General features: G+C 44.4%; 1 protein-coding gene across 1 annotated transcript in view; it reads right to left on the bottom strand.

Moving 5' to 3' along the window:
- The window catches only part of LOC126518996 (neuronal acetylcholine receptor subunit alpha-7-like), a 353,751-nt gene that overhangs the window by 123,759 nt on the left and 215,150 nt on the right, over nt 1-14,842 (bottom strand). The window lies entirely within an intron of this gene.

The following is a 14,842-nucleotide window of genomic DNA, read 5'->3' on the forward strand; positions in this document are numbered from 1 at the left end:
TTGGACGAAAGGTCATCTGATTTGAAATGGTCGTGACAATGTTCCGCAATAACACGGAAAGCGATAACTTAACAAAACACTCGCATACACATGCACGCACACAAAACCACACAAACACACGCACGCACACGCAGCAGGTAAGAAAGGACAACTAACCATCACGCTGCACATAACGCTGCCAGTTATAGTTAATAAACCAAGCACCTCGTTTCCTCCAATTTTCTCCGTTTCAATGCGGAAGCATTAAAGGTGCCATTACGCGAAGCTACGTCGGCGTGACCGAAAGGAGGTACCGAAAATGGCCGACGGCGCAAAGAGTCGAAAATACGTCGAAAAAATGCTCGGACTGACGCCAAGTTTCTAAAAGACGTTCCTGCAAACAAAGCAAATTAATTGCTTTGAAAAGAAAATCTGTTACATTTCAGTCTAGGTGGGAACCTAACGTGGGCCTTTGGCGTGCTAGGCGAGCACGCTGCCCCAACGCCACGGCGGCTCCACGGTTCTGACTGACTAAAGGTGTGCGTGCGTCATTGCACACGTCACGTCGCAGCGATCTAACTAAATAACTGCGCTTTAGGGCGCGCGACGGCGCAGCCAGTGGGGAGGACGAGGCTCCACGTCATGAGTGTACAAAATCAGCGCGTTCATGTCATTCCGAGGTCCACAAACGGTATAATGCTTTCGCATTCCCACACGTAAGCAGTCTTAAGTGTCTCTGCCGAATTTTCTATAACGTTAAAATTTACTAGTGGGCTGTCAACAAACTCACAAATAAAATACTTCGAGGCATGCAAATTGTCCGCCTCCTCAGGAGCAACTGCAATGTCGAGTGGGCGCCAGTGATCGCGTCCTCTGTTTACACGATGACAAAACAGCTCGAAACTTTACCGGTAGGACCATATGCAAAGACTACTAGCGCCGGCATCCCACTTATGTTTACAAGGACTCGCGGATTCTCTTGCTTTTCGTCGCGTTGTGGGTCCCCGACGACCCGCTTTCGACAACGATATGACATCAAAGATAAAACAGATAACGTTTTAGAGCAAACAGAAAGAACGCACGCGCTTTGTGCAGCCGTATAAAGGAAAGAAAAAATATAAGGAGAACGAAAACACACTGAAAGTTTAGGGAACCGTCGTAACCAAACGGAATACAAATTTTCCGACCGCTTCGCTTATGTGACCTGCGTATTCAGCACACCCTTCTACCTACAGCAGCGCTTATTCTGCGCAGGTTGCACCATCTAAGGGGTCGCGCAACGAGTCAGAGGGATGTTTGCTATAAAAACACGGCAGGAAGGGCGGCCTGAAGAAAGAGGACCAAGTGTTTTAAGAGAGCCGTCGATCAACTACGAACATTGCATAGAATGTTGCCTTCCTTTGTAGGAATGAACGTTTTATACAACCCAAGGAAGTCATTGTGCAACGTTCTCCAACTGATGCAGTATCACACAGAGCTTCCATTTACGAATACTGAATTATCTTCACCAAAGCACCCGGACGAAATAAATAAATAAATAAATAAATAAATAAATAAATAAATAAATAAATAAATTTTCTACTCGACACTGTTGTCCTAGTTAGATATGCAGTTTTGCGATTTGCGCTTCTTTACGCCACCGCGGATATCTCGAACTTTCGTGCAAAATAAAGGTAGATATGACGCTTTCGTCAGTAACAAAATGAACTTTCATTAACATAACTGAAGTTCCGAACTGTGACGGGAACTAGAGTGAATGAATGAATGAATGAATAAATACGTAGTTGATCAGGTTTGCACTTTGGTGCCTGCCGTGAAGTTATTGTCTGCGATGGGATTGGGCCTTGGTATGGGATAAAGTATTGTGCGTCTCTCGCGCCATGTTGAAGCTCTATTGTTAGAGATGAGGAATAGAAAGTTTTCGATTAAAGGCAATTTCCCGTCTTTCTCTTTTGACTCTCATTATTTTCTTAGCAGTAAATGAGGTGAACGCGGTAACTGCGTTACTGGGCGCTTCCTCCTTCATTTCTACCAATCTTTCTGACCCTCCCTTCATTCCACACTACGCAGAAACTCACTGATTGATGGTCATAAAAATTTAATTGCCTACGTAAATAGACTGTAAACACTCGTCAACCCTTTTAAGATGATGTTGAAGATAAGAGCGTCAGCGTTATAGTCGTTTTTGCTTCACTCCGGCTAACTAGACGTCGCTTGTTAGCAGACGTGATAGTTGCGTTCCCAGCCTTTTATCTGTAAGTCCGCTATCGCCTCAGAGCACCGCCACACAGTCATGTATTTCTCTTGTGCCGCACGGGCCCTTACGCAAGCCCACTGCGGAGACTCGCTCATTTGCATGCAACAATTAATGAGAAACGCCAGCGCCCTGATTATTCCAACAGAGAAAGTGCGCTCTCTTTGCTCGCCGTCTGTACCGGCTTATTTTTTCATTCATTTTTTTTTCTATCATCTCCCCCAAGAGGCGCTCTGGTCCTTTTCGTATCTCACGTTCGTGTGGATTTTCACTATGCTAACTGTATGCGCGCGAAAAAGAAGAGCCCGTTCGCGATATGGAAAAAAGAAATTTCCACTTCAAAAATTTTATACCGCTGCTACACTCCGGTGCGCCATACGTACGCGTAGTTCCGCTCGCCGACAGGGAAGTGCGGCGCAACGCCACGTCCCGGCGAGCACCTGGACCACACGCGGACCTGAGTGACCCCCACATCTCTAGGCTATTCGTGTGCAGCTACGTTTTGTACCCACAGCTGCTGTTCTTTCTTTTCTTTTCCTTTTTTCTTTCTCTTTACTGTGACCCCCTTACTCCAGCGTATAGCGAGCAGCAAGAGCAACGTGCCCATCTCGTTGACTTCCCCACACTTTCATATCTCTCTTTTATTTCTTTTTATTTCCTCTTTCTTCTCGCTCAAAATTCCGGTTTATTGATCACTATGAGGATGATGTCTGCATCCTCCTTGAAGCGGTGTGGAAGCCCGTGCCACCAAGCCCGTTCTTTTAAGCTTTCTGTTATAGGAATATATCTAAATGCTACTGTGGGCGCCTGAGCGACATTATCCAAAGCAAAAATTTGTGTGGAGCAGCGGGCAAGGAGGACTTCGAGGCACCCCAGCAGCCGCCGGAGAAGGACGCCCCTCCTCCCTCGCCTGACCCCCCTGCCTCGCGCGTCACAGGAGAGGTCAACAATTCGGGCCGCGTTCCTCGCTCGCGCTCGCGAGATTGAACCGCATTCGCCGGCTCACCGTCACCCGCTTTCACTCGTACGGGACCTCATGGCGACACTGACGGCGACAGCGGAAATGCGCCCGGAGTGTCCACATAATTGCTATCGCATTACCAAAAATTTAGAGCGCTCTAAACGCACAGGACGTAGGGAAGCAACACACACCACACGCGCTCTGTTGTGGTGTGTGTTGCTTCCCAACATCCTGTGTGTTTACGGCACTCTAAGTCTTCGTAATAATTCTCTATCTACTTTGTACCGCTACTTAGGACATTAACGGATACGGTCGTATCAAATCTCTTCTCTGCTTTTTTTTTACCATTACTCTAAGCGTCTCTTCTTCTCTCGATTGCTGAACGATTGATGCTTCCGCTCACAGATGATGATGATGATGATGAAATGTGGCTGGGTCCTTTGCATCGGGCAGGCAAATCGAATATGCCCTAGCCAAAGAATCAAGCCGAAAACATAAATAAAACACTTTCCCCTAATGGCGCCATCTCCCGGGCGTTCGTCGCTCTACTCCGTGTAATTAAATTTAGGCCTCCAGAGTGAGATATCATAAAAATAATAATAAACAGCGCTACAACAACTCAATTTCATTTCACTGAAGGTTTACGTTAAAGACCCCGTCGGTGCAATGCAGAAGCTTTTCACCCTTGCGGGCTTAGTGTTGCGAAGTCTGAAGGCCGGCAGTTTACCGCTGTTAGGATCGGCCTGCAGGGGTACTGCTCTGCAAAGCTATTTCAGCCCGCTGCACGTGCTTCTATCGACCCGCGGTGGTGGCACCCTTCAGAGAACCAGCGAGGACGACAGCGCTAACCGACCTGTGTGCTTTGCGTTTCATAACGTTAGAAAAACATTAGCAAAAATGGGTTATCTTTAGTGATTCGCAAGCCGCTCTCACATTACTACAGAGCAATAAGAAAAATTCTTTGAACACTTCGATATTGTATGACACGCTCAAAGAACTTACAAAAGCAAACGCAATGAACCACGTAATTGCATTTCAGTGTATTCCTGGGCACTGCAATATTCCTGGTAATACTGCAGCGGACGCAGCTGCGAATCGAGCGCACAATAACGCAGAGACAACCAATCTTCCCCTATTGCGTAGTGATGTCCGTCTGATCCTGAGACAGATTTCTTGTCGTCTCAGCGAAACTACCTGGTTTGACCAGCAAACTAAAAACTCGGAGTTATACTCTATAGACCCATGTATAAACTTATCAATGCCGGAAAACTCTAAAGGGCTGTTTATAGTCCGACGTAACGCACGCGCGCGCGCGCGCTACGTCACGTCGGCGAAAACGACCCCTCCATAGTCGGGCGCACCGGCGCAACCAACGTAACCGGCGGCTTCCGACGCGCCCCGACGGGCCCGGCGCCGATATGGCTCCTGAGCCATTCGCGCGTCGGAGTCGGCGGAACTCTCGCACCACAATGCATTGCGCACGAAGAAAAAGGCGCCAACACAACTCGACAGACAACTCTGCGCATGCTCCGAAGATAGCAACCAACGGCGCGCGCGTTGAAGTATGGAGGGGATGGCATCTCGGCTGGCGCAACGCAACCGACGTAGCGTGACTGACCGCGAACGACGCTCGCCCGCGCGCCGATAACGTCGGACTATAAACGTGAGAGACAACAGAAAATTTGAAACTTTGGTACACCGGCTGCGTCTTGGTACTGCATTTACGAAACACTTCTTGTACAGAATAAAACGTGTCTCTAGTCCGCAGTGTTCTTGTAGCCATCCAGACGAAGATGTGCATCATCTTCTTCTCGAGTGCACGAAATACGATACACAAAGAACGGTACTGCAAGCTAATTTGTTTATATTAAACAGAAGACCATTCACCCTAAAAAAGATACTTGGCCCATGGCCAACTGCGGGCCTTCAAAAAAGAGCACTTGCTCTGAAAAAGTTTTTAGAGGACACCAACATTTTGGGAAAATATTAAGTATTGGATGAACCGAATACGCTAAATGAGTTACATAAACGTTGTTCGTGGTTCATAGTTGGTTTATGTGGTGATCGCAACTTTTACGCAATATGTATAATTCTGTCATGTACTTGGAGTGTATTGCAAGTGTTGTGTGTTTTGGCTGTTCAAAACATCGGACTTTATATATGCGTACGTGGACTGAACTAATAATGCACAGAACTTTGCGACTCATGTACTGTTGGACTGTATATATTTTATTGATCCGGTGTTCTACTGAGTGTTATATTTAGTGTCGCTATTCTCCCTTTTTACGCAAATTTGTTTCGTCTGCCAAGTGACAAGGAGTAGCCGGTGCCACCACATAAAGGCGCCAAACTCTCCTAACATTCACTTAAAAAAAAAACGGCAGCGTTAGTCCACCATGCGCCTCGTTCGGAGAATCGGTGACGGCAGCAGGGTGGGCCACGTTTGGCGCCCAACGTATTGTTGGTTGATTTGCCGGGTCTTCATGGTCTCTCTCGGTAGCAAGAAGAGCTTCCCTAACAAAAGGGTGCTTTGCGGTACGTGGGCCCCAGGATTCGTCAAAGTCTGCTGACACTCGTGGGGCTACAGGAGAAAGGCAGCTCTGGAATTTAGAGGCGCAAGACAATGGGCAACCGGCGGCCGCGCTGCGGGGGTCAGCTCGAGGAACCGACGCGCCCTTCAAGACTCAAGATAATGGGCAACCAGCGGGTCGACTGCGTTGACGTTTGACGCTGCAAATCGGCGGTGAACTCGAACGTTTCCATCACCTAGGGATCTAGGGACCAATGGAGTGTTTATAAGCAGCTGTTGTCGGCTGCTAGAGTGTGCTTGTCGTCGTGCTCGTGAGCTGCGTGCTCGTCAAGGTGCTAGAATGTGCTCGTGCTGAGTGTTTGGAGCTGTGTTCTCGTTTGCTGTATGCTTCGTCTTGCGTGTTCCATTTGGGATCCACGCTAGACTGTCGAATGTATCTCTTGTTTAAAATGTAAACACTGTAATTAAACCCTGTACGCCTAGTTCCTCTCTACGACCTACAACCCTTACAACTGGTGGCAGCGGCGAGATCGTCCGACGACTCTTAGACCGCTAAGGGAGCCTCTGAGCAGCCTCCGAAAAATGGCGGCGCTTTAGCACGTTGAACGTCAGATCTCTCTCGCAGATCTGTGGCGGCTTGCACGAACGTTTAATAACGAAAATAATAACGAATTTAGGAACGCGTTCGTGTGCGGACTGCAATTTGTCTAGGGAACATATAAGAACGCGTTCTTAAATTTATTATTATTTTCGTTATTAGATGTCCGTGCAAGAAACCCCTGGTTACTTCAAGTTCGTAGCTTCAAGCCGCGTACAATGAATCAAGTCTACCAGCCGCAATAAGGGCTCGACGCGTCCTCGTTTTTCTTAGAACAAAGTTTCTGTCCCCAAATATATGCAGACAAGCGGGCACCCGTACCGAGAGGGAAGCTGAAGACCACCGACCTGGGTGCCTCGAGAAAACATGCGTGCATAAAATTACAGAATATTTGCAGCGCTTTTGGGAAAGTAAAAGGAAAGGAGCAGGACAGACGGAACGCTGGCCTTCTTTAGCGTTTGGTTTGGTTTCCCCCTTTCTATATTCCTCTTACCACCCCCTTCTTGTTCCGAAAGCGCTGGAAATATTGAATAAACGTCAAGTTTCCCTCTGTTAAAGTTTTCCGCGTTAACTACGCGTCCGCGCTCCTGTCGAGCCCACGTACTTGTCGCCCTTCGTTCCTCTTCAAGTTGGAGAGCTTAGCCTGGCAGACATGAAAGGGGTCAATAGACGGCTAGAGGGTAGATAAGAGGCCGACGCACCGGCAACGTACTAATTAAGAAAGAGTGTGACGAGATAAAATCGAGGTTGGTGCGGACGCTTTCTTAACCAAATGTGAATCGAGACAATGCTATTCATTTTTTTATTCGTTCGCATCACTCAGGCTCGGCCCGAAAGGAGCTATACGGCACGAGCTGTTCGTTTGCGCCCAGTAATATTGAAGCTGCCAATATCAATAGTGTAGTGCCATCGCCTAGCTCAGGTGTAAAAAAAAAAATTGAAAGAAAATATACTAGGAGACTGACGTGTGAGAAATTCGGAGGTAGAATGCGGAAAATCGCTACGTGGCATTGTATAGCACCGTACAAAGAATACATACCCGCATTTCTTTCTTTGTGCGCATGAATATATTAGAGAGAGTTGAAGCTAACGAAAGGTGCTTGTATGTCTCCGTGCGGACAATGCTCTGAGAAAACTAATGCATCTGCCAACGGAAAGCAAGATTTCAGGAAAGCAAGATTCGAGTCCCGTAGACCGTCCTTACTATTCTGAACTATTCTGAACTATTCTGAAGACTGAACCGGCAGTGCACACAAGTTAGTTACAATGATGTATGTTCCACACATGCCGCCAATTCTTGATTTTTATCAGCCTCGTTATGCTGCTATTTCTGCGATTTGCCTACCTGCATAGATTACACCGTTGATGATTGCATGATAAATTGAGTTCATATTGCGTGTCTTTCTCCACACCAATTAAATTTTATGCTACGTCGACCTCTCATGTTAATCCAAGTTAGTGCTACAGTTAGCGCTGGTGTACAGTTAATCCCCAATTGACTGAACGATTATCAGATGCACCGAAGTAAATAAAACGTTTTGGTTGGTTATGCTTCACTTCAATGTGTGTCCTTCTGAAAGAAACTTCATACGCGGAACCTGATTCGGAATCAGTTATAAGGAACCAAATTTTGGTGTAGCTGCAGCAGAGTGTATGTAAGGTGAAAGCCTTGCAGATCAAACCTACCAGAGCTTGAGAGATACCGAAAAAAATGAAGGAGGTTGGTTTTGACGTTTGTGCTATCTGTGAATTCAATACTTAGCTGATTTAGAGTAAATGCTTGACGATTTGTGTAACGTAACGGATACCAGGTAAAAGAGACGTAGCTAAGCTCGGCTTACAAATGAAGGCAACCTCCAATACCGGTTCTGTGCGCGTAATTTTATAGAAAATATCGGATGAAACAAAGAAATGGTAAGTAATTGAATATGGGACTACGACCAGAAAGTTCTTAAATGAGACGTTTAGACTCTCGCACGAGAGCCTTGTTCACATATTGAGAAACAAAGAAATATTGCTCTGAGCACGACATTGTTATGTCTAAGTACGAATGCACGCACGTTAAGTGGAATGTTCTTTTAGCTAGCGCTCGCTATTCTCAAGCTTTTTCCGGAAATAAATTTTTTCATACTACTTTCATGTCGATTATACACAGGTCCATACAAACAGGAATTTGGGACATCAGGGTTACTTCGCATGCTCCGCAACATGAGTAACTGAAGCATTTGTTTTCAAACTTGCAGGGATCATTACAGAGCTTTAATATCTCACGCGTGGAAACTGCACATTTATTCATTTCATTATACCGAGAAACTCGTTTCACCTTGTTGGTTCGCAGCCTTTCTTTATGTGCTGCTTTCACTGCATTACGCAAGTGTTTTGTCGCTTGGTGGATGCGAATGTTGAAGAAAGCGAACATCACTTGAAAGAAGTTGTATACCGCGTGGTGTTATCGCGACGCGTTTTCACCATTCCCAAATGCTACTTTACAGAAAAGCGCTGCAAATTTCATGCGTTTTGTGGCATCTGATGCTCTCATAAAACACACACGCTCTAGTAAAGTGGTTTCACTGCAGCGTAGTTTACTAAAGGTGTTTTTTAAGCTAAAAAAAATTTGCACAAATAATCAAACCTTTCCCTGTACGAAGAGTGAGTCATAGTGATCACGTTGTTTCAGGGATTTGTGCTGCTGAAAACGAATTTCTCTGGCAGGAATTTCTAAACATCGCGATGGAGTTTCCGATGGTGTAGAAAAGTGGCCCTTGAACCCAGACAATTCACTCCACTAAAACCAAACTTTGCGCATGGTGAGAAGATGACATAGAGATTATATAAGTGAATACATCTGGGTGCATAAAGCAGCGTTGCTCTGTAGCTAATCAATGAAATTATTTTCCCAATGAGCGACGCGAACGCACAGAACCCACCACCGACAGATGGCGCCAGTGATCGGTGCCCCAAATTCCTGGACACGCAACAACTAAACGTACGTAGCATAATAGTGTCAATTTTTAAGTTTGTCTTTTAGTATAGTTCGACTGATCACGACAGTGCGTTAATTAATCATTCTGTAATTGACGAATAACCAAATTGTTTTTTTAGATACTGCTACCAGCGCACACAACACTATATATAGCTAAAAACATAACTCTCGCAAGGCACACTATGTTTTCCCCAAGCAAAACGGCCTTACAAAATCATGGAACGCGTACAGTCACCCGCAATAGTTTACGGACCATGGGATTAATGCCTGAGAAAAAGGTGAATATTTCCGCCGATAGCTCGGTATTTAGATTTATAACCCCTGTACAATATGCAAATAATATAATGTTGCGCAGGTTTACTGGATGTTGTCGCAAGCTGCTCGGATTTTAACGTCATCTCAGATCCTGTGGTCCATAAAGTTCTGCGCTGTCTGTAAATTGCGCGGATTCGTCTATAATGATAAAGTTAAAATAAATCGCGAACTCACTTATAAGCAACAACTACCGGAGCACAGACGCCGAAAATTATATCTCCATTTTGACAACTCGAGGATGTCTGATACAGGAACAATCAGTATACAGGGTGCAAGTTTTCCACGCGCACATTGCAATGAAGACGTCAGGTCAAGTATATTCAACTCAACCAACAAACGTAATAATAATTAAAAATAAATAAAAAGGCAAAGACGCTGCCACATCCGAGGGAAGTTGTACGCGCACTTCCAAACCGCCGTTCCTCGTGAATTCAAACTCGGCGTTTTATGCGAACTTGGGGAGAGGCAGGCGCCGCACCATTCGTGCAGATCAAACCTTTAAAGAACTCGCGCGTGTATTGAAGCGTCCTCCAAGTTTCCTTTCCTCTATCACGGTTCACCGGCCACTATTGTGCCGCGTTCGCGGGCTTCCATTTTATTTTATTTTTTCGACTACGGCGCCCCTTGGGCGAGTTCACTTCCATTCCCGTCTTTGAATAAATATCCTTCTAAAATAATTGTTCCCTTCAGGGAACTTTTGCTGGGCTCGCTGAATATGCGGAGGCGGATTGTAAGCGCGTGTCTGCACGGGCTTTCTTTTCTTTTTTCTTTTAAATACGTTATACTTGGGAAACGTCGCCGCCTTTAAATGGCGCCGGATACTTCTTTTTCCATATAATATTAGGAGTTCGCGCGCTCCGTGTTCCTTGCGGTGAAACAATGTCTCGACGCGATCATGTGACTTTTATGTATACGAATTGCAAATAGTTGGAAAGTAGTCACTAAGACATGCAAGTTTTTTTTTCTCTCTCTCTCAGATGGCCTGTGATTCTCTGACCATTTTTTTAACACAGTGTTAAAGGAAGTGTTAGAGCCTGTCGGCAGCGCGAGATTTACTCTTACTGCGACATATCTAATGGGGCATACATTTATTCAGACGCTACAAAAAGAAAAAGAAAATAAAGATCGAGAAATGCCTGGACATTACGTGAAATAGAGAAAATGTGAATTTTAATGTTCAGAAATGTTTGACATTAAAAAAAAATGTTTACGTGCTTTCTAACTTCACCACCCCAGTGACTGTTTCTTTTTTAACGTATCACACAGTATAAACATTCCGCCCTTCCTGCTTCACATAATGTGTGGCTGCAGTAATATTCGATATGATATAGCGTACGCACGTAGTCTTCTAGTAGCATATTCCTTGAATAAATTATTTTTCATATAGAAAGGAAGCCAAATTATTCGTAAGCAGTCTTTATCTGATTGCTCCTGAACATGCGCACGCATCACTCTTTTTCTTTTCTTCTTGCATATCTTTTATAATGAATTCTAACGCCGTCGCAATGTCTAATTGAAAAATTAATTAAAGGAGTGTTTGATTCTTTGACCCTAGAACAACTTCGTTACGACGGTTCCGGAATTAAATTTTCCTCCTTCGGGGCAGACGCAGGAAAATTGGTGGCGGGAGCTCGTAATCCAATCCAGGTCACCTTCCACTGTTGGATGATGTAACGAGTTTCTAGCTGTTCGTCTTGTCGCTTGATAGTACGCTGGGACGAGTGGAGGGCATTTGATCTCTCGTCACTCCCTCCCTATAAAGGCAAGTTGAAGTATAACAAGCTGGGGCAGATTCGACAGCCTTTTAAGATAGAACTGGACTTACGCCTGGGCGGAGTTAATAGTAATCAAATAACTATCCTGGTATGGTGTATCTTTTCTAACATGACGCTAATTGATAAAGGGAAAATGAGTCATCCACCCAAACATAGCTAAGTTCTACAAAGGAAACCCATACGGGTTCTTCGAAAGCAAAGCTTCGCAGTTGAAGAAAAATTCGCCCAGGTCCGGGACTCGAACCCGGGACCACCGACTTTCCGGGACAGCCGCTCTACCATCTGAGCTAGCCAGGCGGCTAGCAGATGGCAAGCGAAGTCGGATTTATCGACAACTCAGAAGCATAGGCAAGAGTTTGACGTAATAGTTCTGCGGAATGCCGCAAGGTGGAGAGAATTTATGAAGGGAAAATGAGACATCCACCCAAACGTAAGTGCTACAAAGCTAAATGCTTATTTTCCCTTTATTAATTACTTCCCTCCACCTTGAGGGATTCCGCAGAACTATTAGGTCAACATCATGCTAAGTGCGCGGCACTCAATGCACAGTGCACTGTGTGTTTCCTTCACCCTTTTCCTCTCTCTCTCTCTCCAGTAACGGGAATCAAATGACACCCCTCCGAAAATGGTTAAGCGTTCTTTACAACTCTACCTGTCTATACGAGTGTGGACGCGCGCAGTGGCGATACGGCATGTAAAAAGTAAGTGTACGCATGCAATTTCGGTTTTCCTTACCAATGTCTAGACACGCTGTACCAACCCCTCGCACAATAATTCCCCCTCTCCCGTCTCCCCCAACAAAGCTTAGAGATCTCTTTTTTTCCATACGGTCCAAAGAAAGGCTCATTAAGCTTCTTTCTACGTGTCTTCACTGCTCGTCTGTTAATGCACGGACAAAAAAACATATTTGCTTTTGTGAAAGTAGAGAGGAAGAGAGAGGGGCATCTGATCCATAACGTTCCTGCCTTTGTTAACGGATTCCGGGGCTACCACTTCATAATTCACTTCATTCAGCTTTTTTTAGTTTTCCCACTTTTATCTTTTTATCACACAATAAGTAATGGTTGCACGGTGCGTGACCACGTGATAATATTTCTTTTACGGAAACGGGCTTGTGGCCTTATTTTTATTTGTTTATTATTTTTTAACCAGGAGCTTGTAAAATACTCCAGTCGCTCGTCAGGCTTTCATGGGGGGATTTCTGGCATTCATACTCTTATTTTACCAAATAATGATTCGGAGTACGTTTTCGCCTTCTCAGGTTATTAACCAAGATTGAGCTCAAAGCTACCACAATCATTCATCAGCGTTGTACAGGGTGCAATTCACCAAAGGTTACTTGCTTCGACGGCTTGAATGCTTCAATCAAATTTACCCATCTTCCAAAACGTGAACAGAAACCTTTACGCTGTCCTCCGAGTGTTTTAAGTTCTTTTCAGTGAACCACACGTCTACGTAATAATAACCTGCTCACGCGAGGTGCTCCTATCATCATCATCACCACATCCTCATCATCATCATCATCATCATCAACAACAAATTTTTTTCCACTGCAGGACGAAGGCAGTGGACATAAAATAGGATGATGATCCCTGCGGTGCTCCTATAGTGCTCTTTATGTTAGTACGTTTGGTTTCATATACATGGGATCTTTTATTTTACTTTCCTTTACTTTTCGGCACATTTATTGTACGAACAGTGTACTGATGAGCAGGTCATTCGACCCACTTTTTTCGCCACAGGCCAACTCCGAGCGGGCTGATCATTTCTGATTTTCACATATACATGTCTTGTTAGACTGGTTCTTTTTGTTTTTCTTCTATTATTTCTTCTTTTACTTGATTCACGTAATGCTAAGCTGGTTCTTTTTCCCGTTATACATTTTTGCGTTTTTGCTATGTACGTCTCACTCCTGCCTAAGGCCTTCTGTGACGGCTAGCAGTAATTCTGAAACAAATTTAGATATGTTGAGCATTTAGCCACAAATGTCCAGCTCATATACAAAGACAATAATTAATTTTGTTTCGTTAAATTGGACCACTTCAGAAAGTTCGATATTTCCTCATTACATAAAGTAAATAATATTTCACTTCAAGAAGTAAATATTACTTCGTTGCAAATAGGCTATGCAAGCGGACCCTCAAGAGTAGCTAAACAAATTGCAACGTACACCATAAACAACGTCAGTGGCAAAGGCAAGAAATGTATACGTGCAGCTTGTGACACACATGATCGGTGACACAGGGTAGTGCCAAGGTGCTCTCTAATTAACTTCACACGCTCGAAAACGTGACCTTCACAGAAGGACAGAGTGAAATTCAACAGGTCCTTCAGGCAATCTCATGCTGAGCTCAGTGAAATGAAATATAAGTTCAACGGAATGCCATGAGCTCTTTTTTGTAAGGAAGCACAGGCGTCGTTTACAATATATGACGCATACGAAATCATATATCGGTGCAAGACGTCAAGTTTTGCATGTCAAAAGCATTGATTGTCTCACGAGCGAGTGATGTTCATGTCTACAGCTAGTCTAAGCTAAAGAAATCTCGATAGGCAAGGTAGCACGAGCACATGTTTCTGTGCCTTCAACAAGCATAGTCTGTATAGTGGTTAGCATAGCAGACTGCAAAAACAATAACTTGAACATCAACATTCGAAAACCAGGTGAAGTAATTGAAGCATGAAATATGGTCAACTCAAAATCACTATTCACGTTGTACGGACCCCTCTCTGATATACAAAAATACCTGAGGAGCCACGACAATATTTTTCTCCGGTTTCGGCACTAGTACATTGTAAAATATTTTGCCCCCCTAAAAGTAGACAAAAGGGTGTAAAATTTGCAATACCTCACATCCTTACACCTGTTTTGGGTGTATGGGTGGGAATTATAGACCAATTTACACCGTTTAAGGGCGTAAATTATTTTACAGTGCATCAGTGGGTGAAATTGGGCCGCCACAGCCGAAAGTTCGTAATGTATACAAGACTGCACTTCGAACGATGTGATGTTTTATTCAGTTGTTTAAATATTATATTTTTTCATGAAGTACTAATTCTTCTGTGTGGGTGTTTGTGTGAGTGTTTTTGCCGGTTGCCAATAACTTAATTATTTAAATGTCGCCAGCATCCCTTCAATCCTTTATCGATGACCAGTTTTGAGTCTCTAACACATGAAAATATGAAGAAACTGAGGTCGTTGCGAAAGACAAACCAATTGTAAGTTCGTTATTCATTTTTTCTGTTTTTTTGTAGCTCCTAACCATTCCCTTGTTACAGCGCGTCTAGCCACGATGAAGAAAAAGAGCAGCAAGCTCTATAGGAACGGGCTGAATAGTTATGGCTGGTTAAGCAAGTTAAAGTTAGAAGGGTCGAAAGCCAACATTCACGAGTTTATATATACTATAAGTTGGACACTCTGCATATGCCTACGAATCGCAGGTACTG

This window comes from Dermacentor andersoni, chromosome 3 (genome assembly GCF_023375885.2).
Source record: "Dermacentor andersoni chromosome 3, qqDerAnde1_hic_scaffold, whole genome shotgun sequence".
Classification (NCBI taxonomy): domain Eukaryota; kingdom Metazoa; phylum Arthropoda; class Arachnida; order Ixodida; family Ixodidae; genus Dermacentor; species Dermacentor andersoni.